Genomic DNA, 24217 nt, shown 5'->3' on the forward strand with positions numbered 1-24217 from the left:
GGAAACTGATGGAAACTGATGAAAACTGGTGAGGCCTCTTAAAATGCTGAACTTTCCTGGCAATGTGAAAGCAGGAGCAGCTATTTTCAGGCAAGATGGGAATGTGTAGTCATGTAACTAAAGGCCAATTTTGCAGGAAAATAACATCTTGCTGAAAACCTGGAGGCTCAGGTTTAAAAATAATCATAGAAGTTGGAAATTTTGAACCCAATTAACTTCCTAATCAGAGGAAAGACAGGGACGACAAAAGTAGCCACCTCTGAGATTTGCTACTAAAGAGCCGAGCAGGGTCATACTTAATGGTGGTGTGGACCTGCCTCTGTAGCCACTGGTCTGAGCCAGTCAGCTTGTACAAATGTGCTTCTGAATGCCAGTTTGAAAACTAGTCTGGCTTTCAAACATTTCTGCTTGCTCTCCTTTCTTTCATTATTACTGTTTTAAGTCAAAGATGTCATTTCAAGATGTTCTTGACTGATGCACACCCAGTGTTTTGCACGCTGTGCCTGGAGTCTCTGTGATTTTTGCATGACAACAGGATTACATTTATACAATTAATTAACATTTGCTTGACCACTTTTATCCAATTTCTTTCCCTAGCACATAAAAGAGAACCTGACATAAATTTCTCTTTCAAAACAATTGACTTAGCAACTTCTGACCTTCTGTTCTGTCATTCTGAGGATTGATTGGATATTGTTGAATTGTTTCATTCTGCAGTAATTAAACATAAAATTAATTATGCTAGTAACCTATTATTTCTTTGAACCAAGGACTAAGTCATTTGTTTTTGCTTGGTTACTCTGCGAGTTTTGACATCAGACAGCAAAACCTTGCTGTTACAAACAAACTAAACAGTATAAAGGGAGCAATTTAATAACCAAAATAAAATATAAAGACTTCTAATTTCCGTATGGCTGGCCTATTGCATTAGGTTAATATAATTTGATCTATAAATCTTTTAAACCTTATGATTTTGTAATTTAAACATTTCCTGGATGGCTAATCATGCAGGGAAAGAATAATAATAATAAAAAACCCCCCTAACCTAAAACAAAACACGAGCCAAAAATATACCTCAAAAGTAGATTAAAAGATTAGATAGGAGGAGCGTTTGTTGAGCACTTGGTGAGCCCTAGTATGCCTGAATATTTCTGGTGCTTGCTGCTTACACAAGTCTGTCTGCGTTCAGTCTGGTGCTGATGCAGAGTTTCCTTTGTTATGATGAAAGTGTTGTTAGATGTTTACATTGCTGGTATTTGGTGTAGAAAGGAACATCAGAATGACAAGTTGATATTATCAAAATGTATGTGCTCATAGACACCAAAATAGTATTTTGTGGTTTTCATTAGCATGGCCCATATTAATTTAATTAACATGATTGAAAGTTGTATCATACCACGAGGCAGATACCGAGCCCAAGCTTATTACTCCCCCATGGGCTGTAAAATACTGTGGCTGACAAAAGGGGTGCATGTTTGTACGCCTACATGTTTCTGGTTGCAAGTTCACCTGTGTTCTTTGCCTCAGAGCTGGTGTGGATGGTGGGATGATAACCATGCACAAGGCAGACTGTGGGAAAATAGAAATGGGTAACCATCCGGCTCCAGTGGCAGGTGAGCTTTTCCCAGGGTCATGTGCCAAGGTCTCTGTGAGGGGTGGTCATCCTCTTTCAGGGTCACTAGCAGCTTCCCAAGGCTCTGCCTCCATCACCAGCACAACCTGGGAGGTTTTACACTCTGTGTTGGAGCGCTGCAAACAAACTTTTGATGTTTGTGATTACCAGCACGAATCCTGGAGGTGGATTCAAAGGTTGGCTTTCCATATCCCTGATTCCAGTTGCCACCAACAGGGCCACCATCAAGCAGGATCTACTGCCATGCAGGAGGAAGGACATCAGGGGAAATACTCTTATGCCTTTGTTTCCATGCTGTTTTGGGCAGCTGCCTGCTTTGCTTGTACCCAGACTCAGCTCTGATGGAGTCCTGTAACATCTCCAGGTTGCTCTGTGTATGTCTGTTTCTTTGTTCCTCTCCTATTTCCTCTCAGAATGATTTTTGCTGGCAGCCAGCTTTTCATGATGCTTGAATCTCTCTAAAGTAGAGCTAAACTCCTGTGCTGTGACAAGACATACGTCAGAGATGTGGGAATCTTGAACATAAATGACTTTTTAATTGTATGACTCCACATAGCCCATTGCTAAAAGATGTGGTGGGCAGGAGAGAGCAATCCTTTACAGACCAAACACAGATACCAATATATGAGCCCTTTGTTCTTGCTCCCCTGCCCTAAGGCAAGCAATACACTCAGGTCTGTGGACATCAAGCCTAATTTGATCACACTTAGCCCAGTGAAACTATATTGACTTCAGTGGAGACACTGCTTTCCACTGATATAAATGAGAGCTAACTAGTTCTTGAGGCCAGTAGCTATTACCACTCGGGTTAAGAGCGGCATGCAGCAGTGACGGCTGCCTGTTCGTCATCAGTTGAGAAATGTCTGCTTTGTGGGCATGTCTTTCAAGGCTCATTTGTCACCTTTGTGTGGAGGAATTTTGGCCAATGAGTTGTGTTTCAAGTGTCTTAGCATTTCTGTGGGAATGGTTTGATTAAAGTCCTGCCATTAGCTCATAGTTCAAGTGTGCAGTCTCACTGCCTGCAGGAGTAATGTGGAAAAATTTCTGAAGGATTCTGTTTCCTAGTAATCTGGGGTTTTTTCAAGACTTTGACCTGTGCTCACTCTGTGGGAGATCAGTCATCCCTGTCTGTACTAAAGGGTCTTTGGTGCTCCCCAGGCTCTGCTGGCTCCCATCTGTTCCAGTCCCTAAGCTCTGTCTGTGCAGATGCACCTTGCTCCCTGCTTTTTAACCTTAAAGCTTTATTTATTCAGGATAGCCTGAGAGATGTTGTTACTCAATAACTCCCCATTTGTGATTTTTCTATGGAAAAGGCTGTCCCAGAATCTTTGTCTGCTTGCAAACTCACTGTTATTATTTAATTCCATAAATCAGATTCTCAAGCTTTATCCTTACCAAGAGAACTGCAGGGAACTTTCTAGCATCCTTTCTGGACATAGGTATCCATTTTTTTAGCTTGCTGTCTCCCACAAGGAGCTGGAAGTCTCTTGAGATAGTTTAAGCAATATTTTTTAGAAATGTGATAGATAAAGAACATATTCTGCAGCTTTTGCATCTCCAGTCTCAAGAGCCACTAATTATGCTTAGAAAACCTTTTACATGACAATGCTATGCAGCATGGAGCTGTGAAGTTCTACCTGTTGTTTTCCTAAATACCAGCCCAGATAGTGCTGGTTTAGATATATTTCAGCCCCTGGCCTTGGCATCTTGAAGGGTATGACCCTGATGATCCCTTCCTCAGCCAACCAGCAGGGTATATAGAACTGAACGTTGTGCATCCTTGTGCCCACCTGCCCTGCACACTCTGTTCCACACCAGCCTGCTCCAGCTGTGCATAAACAGCTCAGCAGTGAGTTATGCATTCCAGCTGACTATTGCTGATCACAAACCTGGAGTTATTTTTCATGGCCAGACCTTCTGAAGCTGCTCTTGGTGTCTTACTTGATGATGGGAGGAAGAAAACATGTTAGAAGTTTCCTCACAGGGAGTTAGTTGCTGCTCCTTATGGAGCCCTTATGGCTTTTAGCATAAAAGTCCTGACTCTGGGGCTGACCTGGCCCTGATTAGAAGGGAAAGCAAAGCTCGAACTAAGGCACGCACATTGCTGAGGTCAGAAATGGAGGAGAATGAGATACAAAATAATTCTTAGCAAATATAGATCAAAGTAGGTCCAGGTAATAGCACATTCAATTCAGTTCATGGACCTCTACAGCTAAATCTCAAAGGAAGTATTTGAAATCAGAAAGAAGAAAAGGAATAAAATCTTCTAAGTGAAAACTACCTCTTGTTTTCTCCATCTTCCTGAGTTTTATATGGCAAACTTCTGCATGTTTGGCAAGTGCCTGAAGGGGGACTTGGCCCTTATATCATCTCCCACAGAAAGAGAATGGACTGGGACAGAATTGCTGCTGTCCTACACTTCTGCTCTTCCCTGGCCAGTGATTTCTGACTACTGCTGGCCAGGCAAATCTTCGATCTTACCCCTTGGGGCTTTGTTTGTACCGCTGACTGAAGCTGGGACAAGGTAAGTAAAACTAACACAGGACAAAAGTGGTAGGAGAGCAGTAGTAACAGTAGGAGGAATGCTTGCAGAGTGAACTAGTAGTGATTTCTGTGACTTTTCTAATAGGGAATTGATTTTTGTTGTTATTGGGTAAATGGTTGCAGGACAATACTGGTTAGGATGACAGCTGAGTTTTATGTCAGAATGATGACTATGCATAGGCATTGAGATCAAATCATCTGGTGTTTAGACTTCTTTATTGTGCCAAGTTACAACAGCTCAACCCTTTTCAGATCAGGTGTTTTGCTTTCTTGCTTTCTAGATCGAGTTTGCTTGCTTGTACTGATGGGAGTGTTGAAGGTTGTTTCTTCTAGCCTGACCTCCGGACCACTCGGGCAAGCAGCTGCAGCATCCTTCCTCACGGTTCTCGTGATGGAAAAACTCATGTTACGTTTTACCACACATATTTATGGAGATGAGAAACGATGCCAGTTTATTCTCTTCTTGCTTTGTATTTAGTTTCTCACTGGTAGTGGAAACTTCAGGAAAGGGCAGCCACTTGGGCAGACCTGCTCTGAGAACACAGCACCTGAGGTTTCCCTCTGATAATGAGCGGCTCCAGGAAAAGTTAGCTCCAAATCAAACAGTGATGTCAATGGTGCTCCACAGTGGACAAAAAGAGACCTCAGTGTTACCATGTGGCGCTGAGGTTTTCAGATTAAGATGGGAGGATTAAGGAATTTTACCCAGCAATTTGAGATGCTTTGTTAAGAATGGAGGAGATTTGAGCTGCTTTGTTCTTAAACCACATGTTAGTGAGAAAGCAAACAGGCACTTAATCCTGACAGACAGCAGAACTTGACATCAGTTTGTCCCTGGAGAGGTGACCAGGAGTTCCCCATGCCCAGCTAAAATGGTAATTTCTTCCTTTTTTAGGAGTCTTCTGTGAATCCTCACGCTCAGGGCTGCACACCTCCATGTAGTGCGCCTCACCATTGTCAGAGCCTTGTGCTCCCCAAAACAGGATAGCATTTAAAACCCCACACAGAAGGTGCCAAAATGGTTGCTGAATAGGGCTCAAATATGTTCTAACTTAAGGTCATGTCTTTAGTCTTAAACAGGACCATGCCAAGAAAAAAAGGAGCTGATAATTTTCCTGTTTGGGACTTTGGCTGGTTTCCTGTAACAATAAAAAAATAGCAGTCGACATATAGACAGCTGAGTATATACATGCTTGTATACTGCCCTCTGACACAAATGTTAATGTCTTATATAGATCTTCGAGGTTCTTTTAAACATCTAGTTACATTTTGAGGTCATGTCCTCAGAGGTCATTGATGTAAGCGTATTTGTAGAAAGAAACAAACAGCTCATTGAATTTGGTTTCCCATTTTAACATACATCAGTGAAATTAAATACGCGACGTTAGAATGTCTGGCAACAAACCCATTTTCTGATGTATAAAATTTGACTTTTCCCCTCTGTGTTTATGTCATAGCTAATACACAAAGATAAAGTGCATATACTATGCTCTGCATATTTACTGAACTTTGGCAAGTCACTAAGAGTCAGTACTCAAATCAAATAAGAACCACCCGATTTATAAAACACTCTCCTAAACTAATTTTATTATATTAAAAAGGAACTCTAGGTTGATACCAAGCCAATCAATAACTCATGCTTCCCACTGTTCAGCAAGTATCAACTATCCCTTTCTAATCTTTGTGTTTTGCCACCATTGCAAACCTGGTGTGAAAAGCTGCCCTCATGTATTACTTAAATAAACAGTGCAAATGCACCCAAACAGGAATAATCTCTGTACATGTTTATTTTCTCTGCAGGCACTGAGTATCAGGGCATCTTAGCTTTGTAAAGGGATCTACTCCAGGTAATTCAATTGATATTCCAATTTGTTTATCCTTGATTTGTTGCTGGCATTATTTTTTTTCTGCATTATTCTTCTGTCACCTACTAGCCTATACATTCCAATATGAGTGAAAGGATTACTTATACTGGGAAAGCAGAGTTGGCTTTTTTTCAAATGTTTCTAAAAGATCTCCCATCTTCCTCCCAAGACTGCATTTGTTTGGGAATAGTCCATAACCTGTACAGGGATGATTTAAATGCTTTTTGCTGTCCCAAATTTCCAGAGAGCAGTAGGAAAAAAAAAAATAGTTAAGTTCAGGGGGCTAGGAGGCTTGGAAGGGGCTAGGAGGCAAAGGAAGACTTGACCTTCCTTTTAAATTATCATATGAAAATTAAAGAGGTAATTTATATATTCAAGAGTCTTATCGGTACCACCATTTATTCCTTGTAAACAGCATGGGAAACCTGGCAGTGGTGTAGCAGGATCTGAATAAGAGAATAGCAATTTATTAATTCCCTTTTAAAGACTAACAGAGTTCCCAAACACAGCTTTGGCACCCTGCTTGATTCAGTTGCTTCATGCTTCTATGAAGGTTTATTGACTATATAAGGATCAAATAAGGGGTAAGCTGAAATCAGAAACACAGTATTCATTCATTTAACTCTGCTATAGTAGAGTAAATTCAGGGTGACTCAAGGGACACAATGTCTTGTAAAACATATGTACTTAATATAAGGGTCATAAAATTTATTAAATTAAAAGCTAGGTTAAAAATAGGAAGAAAATTTATGCTGCTGTCTAAACCAGCAATAATTTCCCTTTGGCCTTTCCCTTTCCACCTAATATGGGTTCTAGGTTTTGTTGGGTTGTTTTGTTCTTTTTTTCTAATAGTCAACTGGTAAAATCTACATTGTTCACAAGTGAATGCAAGTCACTCTACCATGTGAACTGGTATGCTGACTAAAGAAGAGGATGTGTGGCCAGCTGGGAGGATATATTGCATCAGGGTTGACCACACATGAAAACCTGTAGGTATCCATTTATTATTTTGGAAGGAAGAGTCAGTTGCTCCAGGCCAACAGAGCCTTAAGGCTGACAAAACCAAAAATTTCTCCATTACCTCTCCACAAAGATGCCCCATTTCTGGTGGGATGTCAGCCAGGAGCCTCCTTCCCTAGTGATTCAATCATGGGTTGTGTGAGAAGACCTTCTTATGTGAATGTTGAAGGGTTACTTGAACAAATGCTCCAGGGACTGTGAGACACGGAGGATCCCCTCCTGTCCTTGACAGATGTATCATCAAAACCAAAGTGCTCAGATGAAGTCAATGTAATTATCCTGCAGTCCTGCAGAATGACAGCAGAATTTAGCTCCTTCGATCAAGACAACCATTTTCTATTAGAGATGTTGGGGAGGTGGGGAGGAAATAAAGTGTTGTGACCTAAATCCTCCTCTCTAAGAAATCAAAGTGATGCTGGCCATCCTTGACTCATGACACTAGCCAGACCATTCCTAACTGAGAGCTCTGCAATGTTTGCTCAATGGCGTAAGTTGTTACAGAAGGCCATGAAAAGCTTGTGTGTGATAGAAGGCCACCCTTTTCCCGTGTGTTTTTACACCACAGGATAACAAAACCAGCCTCAATTCCCATCCCCTGTGTGCTATGAAGGTTTTTTTTTTCCCCTGCATGCTGTTTAAACACTTCTGCGCCCAAATCTGTCACCCATGACCTCATTAAGTTGCATTTAATCACACGGGGATGCCCATCAGGCCTAACCCCATCATTTCCTGAGGAATTTTCCCCTGATTTACTTAATAGCTCTCAAACACTAAGCGGGAGACCTCCGGGTGCTGTTCCCTGTGCATGTTGGGTTACTGGCTTTCATACTGTGTTTTAAATAAACACTGTTTTGCAGGCACACTTGTTTTGAAAAATAAACTTCTGGGCAGAAAGAGCTAGTTCACATCAGAGCCAGATTGGTAGCGATTTGGCTTTCCCCAGCAGATGGGAAGAGGTCAGGCTTTTGGTTTTGGGGGCGTGGGGGTGGGTAGGGGGAAAGAAGTCACTCTTCCTTAAAAAGCATTTCACACCCCCCAGGGAGAGGAAAAGCCTGAAACCAAAGTGATGGCTCTTTATGGGGGTACTTTGAGAAGAGGGTATGGTAACAGCCCTGCAATGTGCCTCCAATGAGCATCTCATTCTCCATCTCCAGGGAGTGTGACTTTGTCTCTTCCTCACCCTTGTCTTCTGCTGGACACTTATTGGTCCACAACCTTCATCCTCTTGTCCAAAGGCTTTTGGAAGGGTAAAGGCCATTGCCCTTATCCTGTCTATCCTGCCAGCTTAGTTACCTATTCCTCTGTCCATGACAAGGTTTCACTTCTGGGATGGGAACCATGAAGAACGAGGGAGGTTTATGTCCTCTTGGGTAAGGGTATTCCGTGTGATTAAAAGTTTTGTTTTCTCCCTAAACTGAGGATGTTTTTAGGGAGGCAAAAGTAGGAAGGTTGGTGTGTGTCCTCTGTTTCTTCTAGGACTCTTGATGTGGTTATCACAAATCATTAGACACTGGGAGTAACAAGACTCCTTTGACTGCAAGTTCCACAATGGGCTAACCATGGGTGGACCCAGGCAGTGGTGGCAGCTTGCTGGGACACCAGTGGGACAAGAAACCACAGGGTTGTTGCACTAATCCTGAGCTGGATCTGGCCTACTTGAGGTGGAGCTGCTCAGCCTGGAGGGAAGCCTGTGGTGTTAACAAAATGGTTGTCTGAGAAGAATGAGATGAAGATCCTTCATGCTCAGTCTGATTTTGTGCATATGTATATACACACATCTATAAATATGTGCACATGTGTTTGTTGCCTAGTGGTTTGCTGCCATTTAGGGGAGGGAAAAGTGCAACAGGAGGTTCTACTTTGAGGACCACTATAGTGCCCTAGTGTTGTATCCTCTGATCTTCCACAAAAGACCCCAGTATGGTAGCACAGTGTGCAGCCAGTGAAATTACTGCAGGTATTTTACAGAGGGAAATATTTACCCCATGCAGTATCTTACACATTATGTGGCCTTCCTCTGCGAGAGCTCAGTTTGATCATCATCTCTGAGCAGTACCTTGTCCTGACATTTGCAGAAGATGTATTTTAGAGCTAACCTTTCAGTCCTGCTGATAGGATCACAACATATTCACCATCATCATGTTTGTGGCTCTTTCTTTCTTTTTTCTCTACTACAGAGCTGTGCCACTGTGGTGGATAAATGGGAACCCTCCCCTATCCACCACATTGTTGTCTTCTCTTAAATTATAGAGACAATTTATGAGGTGAATGAGATGAATGACATCCAGTTATTTTCTTTGGTCATTCTCCATAGCCAGCATTGTCTAAAATTGCTACTGAAGTCATGCCCATGCTGCCGTGCATCGGGAGCAAGTTTGGAGTGGCAGTCCCGGTGAAACCAGGTGGATGGCATGGGTGCCTTTATGTTTTTCAGATCAGAGGCAGCATGTCAAAACAAGGTGTTCAAAGGGAGGCAATCCCTTTGCCTCCTTTGAGAGCCCTGGGGCCAGGCTACAATGCAAATCATTTGTCCGTGGGAAGGGTCACCAATTAATTAGCAGTTTTATTTTTAAAAAAATTTAAACTGGCAGCCCTTCTGAAATTTAAGCACATTGTTCATGGTGTAATTATAGATGAAATATTAGAGAAGTGGACTAATTACATACAATGCACTTGAGCCCAATTAAAATAGCATCTGCAGTGAACGTAGGGGTATTCTCTTTCGCTAATAAGAAATACTTTCTTAACAACAGAAAATAAAATAGCTAAATTGGATATGCAGTTGAGATTATAAATATCCTATTAGCATATAAAACGAGGATTAACCTTATTTAATCACTGCTTGCTTGATCATCAAAAGTCATGTTTCACCTCTATAATGTAGCTGTAGCCTCTTTGAAGCAAAAAAAGAGCAGCATATTAATAAATTTAGCTAATTAGGTGCTTTTTCTCATCTGCTCAATGGAGCTGGTGGAGCAAACCAGCTGCCCGTAAGCACTTGGCTCTTTCACATCTTAAAAGTTTAAGCTCATTTCTAGTAGACACCTATTGATGAAGATGCAGGGTTTATGCAGATTTGTTTGTGGGGTTCTGGCCTGTATAGCTTCATGGGTAATCATATCAAGGAAGACTTTGAGCTGTGAAGCTGTTGGAGAGGAGAAAAAAGATGAGGATAAAGAAAAGGACTTAAATTACAAGTTTTATCCTCTGCAAAATAAAGTTCTGCCTTAAATATCACCATGTGAGGGCCCATTCTAATTTCAGTCACTCAGGAGGTTGGAGCAACTTGGTTTACCGCGGGTCTGTCACCGCCGGTGTCCCTGAGAGCCAGCTGGCGCTCAGAGGAGGCTGCGCTCCCGGCGCGGCGGGGAGAGGTGCTACCCGCCAGCTGGCGACTTGGCTGTGCAAAAGCTGGGCAAGGGGGCTGGAGCAGCGAGTGAAGTAGTTTGACCTCCAATCTCTTCTATAAATATTCAGCTGATCCACTATGCACAAAAGGACACAAGCTCTGAGCAAGAAGAGGGTTTTCAATCCATTATTTTGGAATATTTTCTGTCCATGTCCTGTAGGGAATGAGTCCTGAGGTATTACTGCCTGTTATATCTGAGGATCGCTTGGCAGATTTCAGAGCTGGCCTTATTTACAGAGCTGTTCTGCCTCTGGCTCCATCGCACCATCCTTCCGTCGGGTCTGTGTGTGGCAGAAAATAGAAGTAAAGCAATGGTGGGGCGGGAGCAATCCTATGAAATATGGGCATAGTTTGATCTAACCCTGTGCAGCTCTGCTCCCTGGTTGTGTACTGTTTCCATTAGTGCCTGTGTGTTTTCCTGGCATGAGGGCCAGCGGCTGATAGCTTGCAGAAGCTGAGTTTTAAATGTGCCTGTTGACATATTCCCAGAGGAAAGGCTTGAGCAATACCATCATCTCTGGGCTGAAGAAGGGCCCTGCAGCACTGATGGCATGTGTTTGAGGGCTAGTAGCTGTAATATGGGCTCGTGGCTCCTTGGCTAAAGGTGAATGTTACCCCCCTGTGACTTGCCTTATTCCCAGGGACCATTTCAGCTTTGATTTCAACTATGTATGTTCAGTTTTGATCGAAGTGTGGACCCAAACCCAACCAAAATGAGCCCAAGACTAGTCTCTCAAAATACTTGATACGGCAATGCCTAAAATGAATAAAGTGATTTTCTCGGCAGTAGCAACTGTGAAAAAGAGGATAGAGGCACAGAAAGTCCCATATTTAATTGCAGCTCATCTTTTGTGATTTGTCTCTACCAAGCTATGCTGAAGCATCGGCTGCCTCTGTCCTATCCCTAGGCAGAAGTGTGAATTTTCCCCTCGCTTCCACAAATACTAGTCAAGTGCACCGAGGGACGGTGGTTTTATTTATCGTATTCAAGGAGCCACAATTGGATGTTTCACAATAAACTGGGCTCAGCCTGTGATTTACAGTAATGGGGAAAAGCACTCTGCTGGCATGGCCCTGGTGTTGCCAAGTCTTGTGATGGTTGCAATGATTTTTCCTTACTGCCACAGAGCCTGGAGCAAAGTGTTCATAAGCGTTTCAGCTTGCTTTTTTTTTTTTTTTGGTAGTGGCAATGGAAGGCTTTGTTTTCTTGTATTAAGAGCAGCCTTCCATCCCTTAGGGCAGAACAAAAGAGCTTGGAAGCATGTTCTCAGTGTCCCCACAAAGACTCAAAAGGCAGCATGAATTTTTTTTATTTTTTTTTAAAGGAACCCCCAATTTGTTTTCCCACGATTGGTTTAAGTCACTCTGGCATGAGTTCATATCCTTTCTTGCCTGATTCATGGAGACTGGAGAAGGGCAGCAGTAGCAGAAGCAGCAGCAGCTACCTCCACAGGGCAGGAGGTGGGGTGACGCTACCAAATTAGGTCTGCAGGGGCGTTTGGAGCTAATGGGGTAGACATACACCTTTTGTTGCTGCTGCTCCTGTCTTTAAATCTTATTATCACTTACATTTTTAGGGATTATACCCATATTCATCTAACCTGGTAGAAGAGGGTTAAAGGAACCTGAAGCGTAAATGTAGCTCAAATTATTAAAATCAATCTTGTGGTGGTCCTATTTCAGTTCTTTTCAAAACTCTCCCTTCCAGTGACTCCTGGCTGTGGCACAGGCCACCTTCTCATTTGTAGCCTGCCACTTTCCCCCTCCTCTGCTTTTGGTGCTAGAAATCACATTCAACTAAACACTTCAGAGAAACACAGGAGGCAAATTGAAAGTGACTGGGAATAAAATAGATTTTGCCATGCGGGGGGATTTGAGGTGTTATACTGTAGGGGAGGGCTGTGGGTGAAGTGACTGAATCCAGAAACATATGGAGAATGGAAATGTCTGTGGGTGATCGTAACATCAAAAACATGAAATGAAGTCAGCTGCCGTGGTAGAAATGCAAGTTCAGGGACTCCGCTGCAAAGAAATGAAGGAAAATACAAGAGGGAATGAGAAACATTTTTCTGGCTTTCATGGCTATTCATATGGCAAGAAACCTCTCTTTGGGCTCTGGTTTTAAATCGTTTGTGTTTTTTTCACTGATGCTATAGCCTTAAATCATGGTAATATTCCTGAGCATAGAAAAGATAACTTGGGGACTCTAGTTTCAGTGACAGGAGAATTAAACACTGCTTTCAATGTAGCTGCAGCCAAAATCCTGTCTCTTTTTCCTCCCATCCTGAGCATTGATTCATTAGGCAAATTCAATATTAACAGCAGCTTCTTGCCTTGTCATGTGGGCCAAAGAGTTAAACCAAAACGAAGCTGGCAGTTGACTTTTATCCACTTACATCAAATTAGAGGAACTCTCGGCCCTTCATGTGTTCTTATTCCCTGAAAAGAGAGAAAGTTTGGGAAATCTAAAATCCCCGAGTGCCACAAAAATGTTAGATTTTGGTCTGATTCCCTTCAAGGAGATCATTCATCTCGCTTCCCACTTAGCCATCAAAAATGAAGTGGCCCGATTTCCAGAACCGCTTGGCAGCCAGCAGCTCCCTTTGAGATTTTTCTCCTGCATGCTCACACCCTGGAGCAAGAAGAGCTACTGTCCCTTCTGTGCTGTAGAGGGGAAAAATTTTGGCCACTGCATTGAGATGCCTAAATCGGGTTTAGAAGTAATTTGCAACCCTAGCTCTGACCACTATGATTGGTTGTCACTTCTCATCATCCCCTCCAGATCTTCAGGGGTGGTTTACACGGCAATTCAGCTTCAGCTTCGAGTTGCTACATTAGGGGAGAAGGGTCCCGTTGCGATGCTGGATTGTTTTATGGGGGAAAGCAGAAACCAAGATGCTTCAGTGGGAGGGGGGAGAAATAGGTCTTTCCAAAGAAGATCGAAGGAGGCAAAAGGAGGGGACTGATTTTCAGCAAGAGGAGAACAGGGCTCATCTCACTGCCTCTGTGCTATAATTCAAGGCTTGTTTTTGAGACCCGTCACACAATTTCTCCTGCAACAGGACTGGGGGGGGAGTGTGGGGAGAAGGACTTGGTTAAATTGTAAATGAGTATTTCTTCAAGCGCTCTGAGGAAATATGTTCTTTCCCCGTAGAGCCTATACATTATTTTCATGTAGTTAACAGGGCCTCACATTTCCTGGAACTATCAACCAGACCTTAATTCTCCTCACAAGACATCCCTTTAAAATTGTGAAGCTCTCTTAATCAACCTTTGTATCAGCGGCAAATTTGCAGTATGACCTAATTTGAAAGATGTCTTGAAGTGCTGACTCAAAGGGTTGGTGAATAAAGGCCAGTCATTGCCGCTGTGACACTAATGTGATGCAAAACAAAATCGAGTTGCATCAGCTGAACATTAGTTTGCAAAAAATATTAGTGATTGAAGCCACTTGCTGGTCATCTTTTATTTATACTTATGAAATTTATACTTCTTGGGGTCTGAAACGGCTCTAAAACAAACTTCTGGAGGAGAAGCACGAAGAGACTCTTAAATGGTGAAAAATCCCAGTCGGATCTATACATCTAAGCTGCATCATTTGCACTTCATAATCTCCTCTCTTTTATAGAGCAGGAGGCAGACACATTATTTTAGAACTTTTATTAAAATATTTATACAGCAACAGATGAAAATTCTCATCCTAATATGTCTCTTTGCATTTTTCAATTACATTCCAACTCTTTATCTTTTTTTTTCCCGTCTCTAATTGAAATGCAGACGATACTCCTTCATTCTCTGGATAAGTAACTGTCTCAAAATGACTAGCAGTTACTTTGGGACTCGAAGAAATAAAAAGGGAAGAAGGGATTTGGGCCAGAAATTTTATGGGGGAAAAAACATCCCTCACAAAGCAAGAAAACCCCATAGTTTTATTTAACATCTCCAAAAAGAAAAAGTGAGTATAAATTATTGAGGGTTTTTTTGCTATGATTTTATAGGGGCATTGTTTCAATTCCTTTTTTCTTCTTGTTCCCTTTAGCTTCTCTTTTTCATGCTTTCTTAAGGAAACTTATTTGAACTAGAACAACCTGGCCAGAGAGGAGCAGAGTGCATTTCTTTACCAGTTTGTCAAATATTGGCTACTAATTTACACTCTGAGGAGTTACCTAAGAATCAGGGGTCTAGGGATGAACCAACTCAGCAGAGCTATTTTTCCCTGCACTTTTTTTAAAAATTATTTTTCTTTTAAATTGAAATATCAATAATGCAAATCATCTAATATGTGCTGATAAAACATCTATGACTTTCCACTGAACTGTCTGAAAACCAGATACATACACACACAGAACAAGGGAGACAGGCTATTAGTTTAAAATTTAGAGGACCAATAAGTTTTTGATAGCAATGGGTTACTGTGCTAATGATTATTTAACTTGCTTCATGTAGGGTTAAGTACGTATGGCTATGTAAAGTGCAGTGCCTTATTGAAGTGAGACACTTTTGCCTCTGAAATGCTATATTCAAAGCAGGGGGAGGAAAGCAGCCAGATTATAAAAAACAGTTACTATACGATGGCAAATTTCAAGCAATTGTGAAGCAGAATCCGCTACAGTTAAAGAAGTAAATTTTGCTACTGAGGGGAAAAGAACCCAAACAGCCATACACAAACCCAAAATACTTCTGAGTTTCCTCTCTGCTTCTTCTTAGAAGCTATTTTAGTATGGCTGTATTTATTGACGGGTGCAAGCACAGAACAGGGAACACGGCTGGAGGTTTTACCTTGCTGGTTATTCTCCTAATTATTCTCATCCTTTCTCTTGGTGTGCCTTCTTTTCCTATATTTTTTTAATTTTATTTTCCTTTGCTTATCATCAAGATGTGTATTATCACAATAAGACACTGTGGGATCTGGGGTTTGTTTGTGTCTTTTTGAGCTTGAAGGGACATCTTATTATATACATATTATTTAATATTGTACATACTATTCAAGAAAACACTGATCATTCTTTTTCAAGTATAAGGTAATGCCACTTCTAAGTTAAAAAAAGGGTAAAAGTAGCAATAAATGTTGGATAACCTGTAAATGATTCACAAACCTTTTTTTAACTCCAGCACTCTTCAAATACAGTATGTTTGTGTTTTTTATGTTGTTTATTTTGTCTTTCTAAAGGGATTGCACTTGCTAACCTCCCAATTTTGGGTTATTTATTCTTTATGTGGCTGACTCCTTAACAGTGTTGCCATTTGTGAGTATTTTGAGTCCTTCAGCCCTCCTAGGAATGTGTAGGTAGGAATGCTCTAAACCTTCTAGTAGTTTCCTGTGGGGAGAGGATGGCAAAGTAATGGCTAATGATCTGAAAGTTAGCTGGAATTCGGAGACAAATACCAAACATAATATATCTATATACCTATATATAAAAAAGAGATTTTTTTTTCCTAAAAAAGAAGCAAAAAAAATGCAATGAAAATTTATGACCTTAACATTCCTTCAGGGTCAAGCAATTTATCAAATTCTCTCACTTTCTGGTTTCAATTACACAGCTATTGTGGAAGGAACTTATTTTAGCAGGTTCATTTGCCTCAGTAGGGAATACAGGACTTTGGCCTAATGCTTCACCTTTAGTGCAGGCCATTTGAGCCTTAGAACAAATACCAATCATCACTCTTTGGAAAAAAAAAAAGTAAAAAAAATCTGCATCGGTATGGCCTATTGGAATGGGGTTTCTGTCAAGGTAAACGGTTGTCGGCAATGACTGTGGTAGAGTGGCGATAAATCCCATTTTATTGCTGAAAAATTCCAGCTTCTCTCCATGCCTGACAGCTCCCCACATTCTCGTACCCATTTGGGCAATTTCTGTACTATGTCCATCTGGTTCTTATTACCTCTCAACCTGCCAGTGTCTGATCCAGAAAAAGTGCAGGTCAAAAACAGGGGAAAGAAACCAAGGTGATGGACAAAACAGAAAGAGAGTGATTGAGAGACCAAGTCACGCTTCCTGTTCCTCCCTCCCCAGCCAAAAAAATATGGGTTTGAGAGGAATAAAAATATTTAAGGGAGGCTATTAGCTTAATTATAAAGTTGCTGTCCATGTCCTTAAAATACAAAATTAAGTAAGTAATAATCCATATGCTCCAAGCTTTGGTATTGCCACCAAATATTTGCCCAGGACACTGATGACATCTGCCCGAATAAAACCTTTCTGGAGAAATTGGAAAAGCCAAGACTTTGAATCCTTAAATCTAGGAGTCCTGGTGTGACCATTTCACATGCAGCCTTTTTCACTGTGCCCTTGGCATTCGGGAGGATGAGACTTGTCTCCAAAGGTTCATTTGGGGGGTGCATATTGTTTCAGGAGAGCATAATTAAGTATAATTAAATTGCAATTTGAAAAAAAACCAACCCAAAGTAAAAGTTAAGCTAGCTTCTTGATAGAAAAATTAAAAGAAAGGAAAATCTTTGTTTCCATGCAAGTTTTTTGCATACTGCTGAACCCAGACCTACTTTAGAAAGTCCTCAAAACCCCCTACAATAAGCAGAGGGAGCTTTTGACAATTTTTAAAAATTTAAAAATCAAACAAATTAACCCACAACAACTGAACTGTCAATAAGTCAAACAAAAAACCCATGGGAGCACTTGCTCTCCTCCCAGCTAAAGCTATATTGTGTGGCATTTGTCAAAGGAGCCCCTAGTGCTATCAGGAGACATGCCCTGATCCACTTTCAATCTCTCCCTTCAAGGGAGCCTAACAAATTTAATTGCAATTTCTGTATTTATTCTACCTGAAACACCTCATTTCCCACCCAAAATGCTGCTCACTGTACCTTTTTCCTCCACAGATCATCACTACTCAGGTCCTCATGTTAGCTTACACAGCCTCTTCCCACATTCCCTGAAGATGCAAGAGAAATTAAACCCAACTTTTTGGAGCTAAAACTTCCTAAAAATCTGACTGAATTCCAAGCAGCAGAAAATTCAGAGTGTTCCCTACCATCTACTCTGTGATCCTTGGGGAGGAAAACTCTTGAGCATCCCACATTGGGTGTCTCATAGATGGTAGGATTTGCTGACAGGTGTAACAGTCTGGTCTGGCACCAAAAGGCTGGAAATTGTGGGATATATTAGGAATTATGTTCCCATGGCTTGTACAAACCTGTTTGCTCCCAGAAGCTCAAGATATGGCTCTAATAGTGAACAAGACACAGGGGTACAGTTTTCAGAGGAGCTGGAGGAAGATGTTGCCGTTGAACAAGGAGATAGGACAGAGAATGGGTAGGAAGGAAAAGGTGGGGAGAGTTCAAGATCTTGCTCCTGAACGGGTCACCTAAAAACACAATGTGCAAAACGTGACATCCAGCTCACCACCTGTCCTTGCAACTTCTCCCTCTGCTGCTGGTGCAGCCATTTAAAATAAGAATTTAGAGGAGGTTGCTTTGATGGGAAAAGTCATCTTCTCTGTTACCTTTTGGTGTCAGTAATGGCACTGAGAACTCTGACCCCCCAAGCTTAGGATTTGCTTGCATTTGTCATGGATTGTAGAGTTAGATTTTTAAAAAATTATTATTTTCTGCATGTCTTTTTCTTTGTTCAGTTGTGGGGGGAGCACTATGCAGATTTAGATACCAAGATATAAGAGTGTGTTTTGAGACATCTACAAAAACCTTGGCTTGATGAACCACTCAGCCACACTGCTTGATTTGCCTGCGAAGCCATTGAATACAAAAGAGGCTGACATGAGGGAAAGCCCCAACTTCAACAATAAAAATATGTCAGCATGAAAATGGTTAATGGTGAGTATTATAGCTTCAAAAGAGCCCATTGGCTACCCCTAAAGGATGCCCTGCAATTGTTAAACTCATCAGATGCAACTACCCTTCCTCAGCTAGCCCTTACATTTGTCTGGCTAAAAGTAAAAAAATACTATAATAAATCGGTAACATATGTTGCCAGACAAGAATAAGTGATATAAATAAAGAGTCAAGAGACATAGCCCCTCAAGAACAATGTGTAAAGATTTAAACTTCCAATGTATTAGTTAAGCTAGGAACATTTTAGGAGGAACTTGAAAGTGGTGTACTGTTTGTTTATATCATTCCTTCTCCTTTTTTTTTCCCCCCTCTCTTTTTTCTTCTCTTCAGATTGCATTTTAAATCAAAATGTTCTCCATGACTGACTGCTTTGCAGCACTAGGGTAAGTCCCATTTTTCCACAGCTTAAACAAAAAATATGCCTAAGAAATCTATGCCAGAAAGGCGTTTTATTGGGTTTTGGCTTAGGAAATAAGCACAATGTTGTCGGGAAGACATCCTCTTTTTTTTTTCTTTTTCTTCTTCTTCTTTTTTAATCCAAATGTAGGAAATTGTGCATGTGCAAACACAGCTACTATGCTACTATCAAGAAAGCCAATTCTCTGTAAAGGTGACATGTCTCCAAACTAGTAATATATTAACAGCTGCAGCATTAAAAAAGAAAATATAAAACCAAATATGCTTTGAGACTAGGCTGGATGTTTTATTTATCTTTTTCTTTTATTGAGACATCCTTTGAAAAATGGCATAAAATAAATAGTTTTACAAAGCAACAATATAATCAATCTCTAAATGAGAAGATAAATCAAGGATTTCATTAACTGCTGGTAGCCAGTTTAAATTGTAGTCTTGTCCATAATGTCTATCTATCTATGTATGTCCAAGTTATATTAAAAACCTTTAAATGGCTTTGTAATATCAGCTACATCTAGCTATTATAATAATTAATGATACTGTTTTATAAATCAATATATGTATTCTTGATAAATTCATATCCAGTTAATGGTGTAATTTAAATAAAAAATTAATGTAATAAAGGACATACTGGAATAGGCAGGAAATCTTTAAAGGTTAAGAGGCAAATTTGTCTAAATTCTTTTCTTTGTACCTATTTTTCGAGAAAGCCTCCATTGAAATGCAGCTGATAGCAGGCTGGCTCTCCGGATCGCGCTCTTGCCATTAGTTTTGTATTAACAGCAGCCGGTGAGTTTTTGCAGCCACAGGAAAAGGGAAAGCCCCTTCAGCAACAGGAATACTTTTCTCCCTGGTTTCTCATCCTGCTGCAAAACTGCAAACAAAAACGAAGACAAAAGCAAAAGAAAGAAAGTAAAAAACAAAAACCACTCCAGCATTTGGCCAGAAGCAGAAATGGTAAAAATGCTCTTTTTATACCGTTCCCCATTGATTCCATATTTGTATTATTACAAGAATATTTTGCTTGTTCTATATGGTGTCATTAAAAAAGGTAAAATATGAACATTTTGTTCCAGGCATGAAGTGCATTCAGAGGAGCCTGGAAACCCTGCAGACCGTTCAGTGTAATAAAAAGCTGTTCTTTATCTCTTGTTTTAAATACAGTTAATCCTGTTTATTCAGCAAACACATCTAAGAGCAACTTTGAGGGAAAAAAAACAAAACAGAAAAAGCTGGAAATTGCCTTTTTCTATCTGCAGTGGTGAGAAACCGTGGCTCTGTTCCTTTGCTTTTATTTATAGTCAGTAACCACAAAATGTATCTCTAACAATAACAGGGATTTTAATAGGCAATATTAATTGCTCTTCCCTCAACTTTTGATCTGCAATGTTTCAAACAAAAGCCCGCTGCCTGTTTACATGCTGAATTTGTTTGAAGAATATCTTTCTGAAATGATGCAAAACATGACACTTTGTCATTTGGACTGACATGGGACAGAAATGTCATTTTAATCCATTGAGTGATTTTTTTTTCTGTTTTCTTTGGGGGGGCAGTTTTTTTTCTCAACATTGCTCTGCCTTATTTAGAGCAGCAGTGATCTGCGCAGTTTCTTTTGACACTGATGGGTATTTCAAACCCTTACGCTGAGGGGAGGGAGAAAAAGGAATTTGCTGCCAGTCACAGCGGCAATGCAGCTCCATAAGCCATCGCTTATTTGCTAAAAGTTTACATTTCAAATGAGCTTGAAACGTAAAGGACTGTGTTTAGGAATGGAGAGAGAAAATAGAGGGAAGATGATTATGTGTGTGTGTTAAAGTCTACCAGGATATTGGTAATACAGCCATTTAAAATGTATTTTGTTTTTTGATGCAGCTAGGAGCAGGAGATTCACAACCATATATGGGATGCTTAATTCAGGCTTTATAGGAAAAACATCAAACAGCAGCTTACAGTAACATGCCGAAATACATTACACATTTTAAATATCTTCAGTTGGAAATGTGTGTTATATTTTTTACCCTCCCCTTCTGGGATCACTAACATGCCTCTCTCCAGACAAAGCAAGGACAAGTTCCATCTTTAAAAATTATCTGCCTTACAGATCACATTCTCAGGCATGTTCTGCGCTTTTTATTACCACGGATAACCTCTTAATGCTATCACAATTTTATACTTGTTAAGTGGACATCTTCCCTATATTTAACTGCAAACAAAGCGACTTCATTTTGGGGGGTGGGAGGAAGGAGAAATGCTTTGGGATGATTAGAAACATAAGTTTCTATCTTCTGTCACACCAGCCTATCAATTATTCAAAACCCTACTAAATTTAGATGTCTGTTCCTAAAACGTTGTTTGCACTCGTTCCCTGGGAAGATGGAGGCAGCTGATAATTTGGCTAAATTATGCGTTTGAGCCCAACGGTTACAAATGAAAGAGTTGAATTCGGGAGATTTATTTGCCGCTGATGAAAATTCTTGGTAGCAGGAACTCAGACCTACTCCTTCAAAGAGCAAATCGAGGGGTGAGATGGTGCCCACAGGTATTTATGTGGACCAAACCTCATTGTTACAGCAAATAACATGATGCATCAGTGACTCAGTGGGAGGTTTTACTGATCAATTAGGGACTGGCTACTGGGGGTGAAGGGCCTAAAGCAGCCCCTGAGGTGCTCTGTGCCCCAGGTAGTCATTACCTGAGTGTAAAGACCAATAAAGGGGAAATTATTGCCATTATTGGATCAGTTGTGAAGGATGCGGGGTGGATGACTCCGGATCAGGCAGGGTGTAATGCACTCACCCCAAACCCGCACTTCGAGCATCCCTGATGCAGCCCCGCTGCTGTGATGGTGTAAAATATCTCCCTTTTTCAACAGTGTCGGGGTGTGATTGGCAGCAAATCTCCACTGAGCGTGGGCGTCCTCCCGTGCGCACCAGTCACAGGACGTGAAGGGGGAGTTTTTGTAATTTATTTTATTTTTTTTTATAAATAGATAGGCTCTGACAAATAACACCGCCTCTTCCCGAAGCTCCTTCACAGCAGCAAACAGACCTCTGCTGGGTTTATCAGTGGCAGAACCTCCTTTCCTAAAGGAAATAATATTTTTGGTGAAGATATTGCAATAGCTTAGGGGGCAAAAAGCTGCAGATGCTGTAACAGGAGCAGAGCTGCTTCCAGCAGCCCTGGGCATGGGGCAACACTGAATGCTGCACCAGGCATGTTTCACAGGGCTGGGCAGGAGAGAAAGAGGAGAGCTGAAAGAAATGCTGCTGACTGTGAAAAATAACTGAATAAATAATCAAATAAAATCAAATCCATGCAACAGAAACACCTCCCTTTCTCTTGCAATGACAGTTGGTAATTGCCAAAACACAGACAGCCTTAGGCTAAAAAAAAGCAAGACAAAACCCCCAAAAAATCCATAAAGAATTTAATTTATATTTAGAAACCAAAATGTTTCAGGCAAACAGCACACAAATTGCAGAAGTCCTTGTGCAGTTTTCCCCCCTACCCTGTGCTGACTCTGAAGTTGCACTGCTAAGGAACATATCCCCATTTTTACAACTCTGGCATTTCCTCCCCAAGTGGCAATGGGGAGGAAAAAAACCCAACCCCCAAAAAAACCCAAAACAAAGGACGTGTGAGGGCTTTCATTTATTTTGATAATCCTCCTCCTGCTCCAGAGCGTTTTGCTGTCTTTGTCAAAGTGAATGACAACAATTTGGCCAACTCTCTCTGAGCTGCACTCAACAGTGACAGGCAAATTATCAGAGGCCCTGCACTCCTTATTATCAGAGGAGAAGTCATCAGGAGGACGTGCGGAGGATCCCTCTCCCCTGTCACTATTTGTCAGTGGGACAAGGGCCACTGCTATGGGTAGCTGACAGGTAATTTCAACAATAACAATTACTCCTATTACTGGTGTCATAAACAATTCGCCCAAGGCATGACAATAGCAAAGCTTTATAATTCAATGCCATATAAATAAATGCCAGCAGGTAACAAGTAATTTAGCTCCAATCAGGCCTTGGCCCTGGCATTAATATTGTTATTGCAAGAAAATGGAAAATTGAAAAAATTCAATATGTTAATGAATTAAGAGGGGTTCAAAGGCTAAGGGAGGAGAGGCATGATCCAGAATGGGGGGAAGGAAGAAAACAAAAACAAAAGATACAAAATCATGCTTTCAGAACCAGCACAAATATGTGTTCGTACAATCTTATAACTAGTTTTTGATATCAAACATGGTCTTGCTATGCTGCCTTTCAGGTTAGGGCAAAAGGCGTGCAGGAACCTGAACCCCACCCCTTGCCTCCGTCTGCCACACTGCGAACAACGTGCATGAAAAAAATAAACTGAATTTAATGGTTTTTATTAAAAACAGAATCATATTTGAAATCTCATGCAAGACATAGATTTAACAAAGCTTACAGGTTTATTTACAACTCCATGCTTTATTGTCCACTTCTTGCATGCTTTAATCTTTTTTAAACCAGCTCTGTTAAATCATTGATTCTCTATTTATCAAGAAGAAGGATTTTATTGCACTTTTTCTCCCCTCAAATGCCCTTCATAGGCCACAACGCTGTCAACTCTCTTATGAAAATGATGATCAGCAGCAAACAAGCTAAAGGCCAATATCTTCAAGTCCAACTTCTTGATCAACCCAATTTGCAATTTTACTATTTGTCCAGCAAGACAATGTGGCATCAGGCTGACAGCAGTAAAAGAATTTGAAAATCTCTAATTAGGAGAGCTGCGGAGCAATTAACGCATGTCAAATTTCACTTCATCAAGTGCCACTCTAATTTTCCCACTAAAAATTAATGGACTTTTTTTTGGTGTATGTGTGTGTCTGTGTCTCTGTGTGTGTGTCCCCTCAAGGCAATGTTGATTCAAATCTGCTCAAGATGCAGCGTTGCACAGCTAAGCATCTTCTTGATTACAACCCGACACACTTCTAACTGCTTTCATTCTCACTGCCACAGATACTTTGTCAACAGTCAAATTACACCATGCTGATAACAATGCATAATGGTCTTCCTCAAAGGAGGCTCCTGTCATGGAGCAGCCTTTCATAAAAACCCACCGGTTTCTTCTCTGGGAAATAGATCTGGATGAAAGAAATTAAGCTTCTGTAGTTTCAGCCTTGGTTGCAATGTAATTTTTTTTTTCTTTTCCAGTTTCTTCTTCTTCCCCTCATGCTCTAATTTATTTATTTTTGTACCCACCTGGAATTATGGCAGGGAACTGTTTGAAGAGTGATACAGAATGGAAAATATTTATAGTCACTGTTTGTACAGGCTTTGCTTTAACCACTTTGCTCCAAGACATTTTCAAGAGCAATATCCTCCATCCAATACCACTCATTTAGTTTTTTTTTTTCCTTTTGTTTCTAAAGGTGCAGGGCAGCATCCCGCACTCTTTGCATAAGCACAAGCCCCACTGACGTCAATGGGAGTTTTTCCGGGGCGAGGGCTGAGAGTCTTGGCCCGCTGCTATAAACACGTTCGGACTTTCTCTTTTAA

At 40.9% G+C, this 24217-nt stretch overlaps 1 long non-coding RNA gene across 6 annotated transcripts in view; it reads left to right on the plus strand.

The window, feature by feature from the left end:
* The first annotated feature begins 14258 nt into the window (after positions 1-14258).
* Positions 14259-24217, plus strand: part of LOC116441547 — a 35623-nt gene continuing 25664 nt past the window's right edge. For 3 of the 6 annotated variants that reach the window (XR_004239129.1, XR_004239132.1, XR_004239131.1), the window contains exons 1-4: positions 14259-14426; positions 18062-18260; positions 18609-18661; positions 19403-19649. This is a non-coding gene — a long non-coding RNA (uncharacterized LOC116441547). The remainder of the gene's footprint in view (positions 14427-18061; positions 18261-18608; positions 18662-19402; positions 19650-24217) is intronic. The other 3 variants (XR_004239130.1, XR_004239133.1, XR_004239134.1) reach the window with 3 other exon arrangements.

This window comes from Corvus moneduloides, chromosome 3, assembly GCF_009650955.1.
Source record: "Corvus moneduloides isolate bCorMon1 chromosome 3, bCorMon1.pri, whole genome shotgun sequence".
Classification (NCBI taxonomy): Eukaryota; Metazoa; Chordata; class Aves; order Passeriformes; family Corvidae; genus Corvus; species Corvus moneduloides.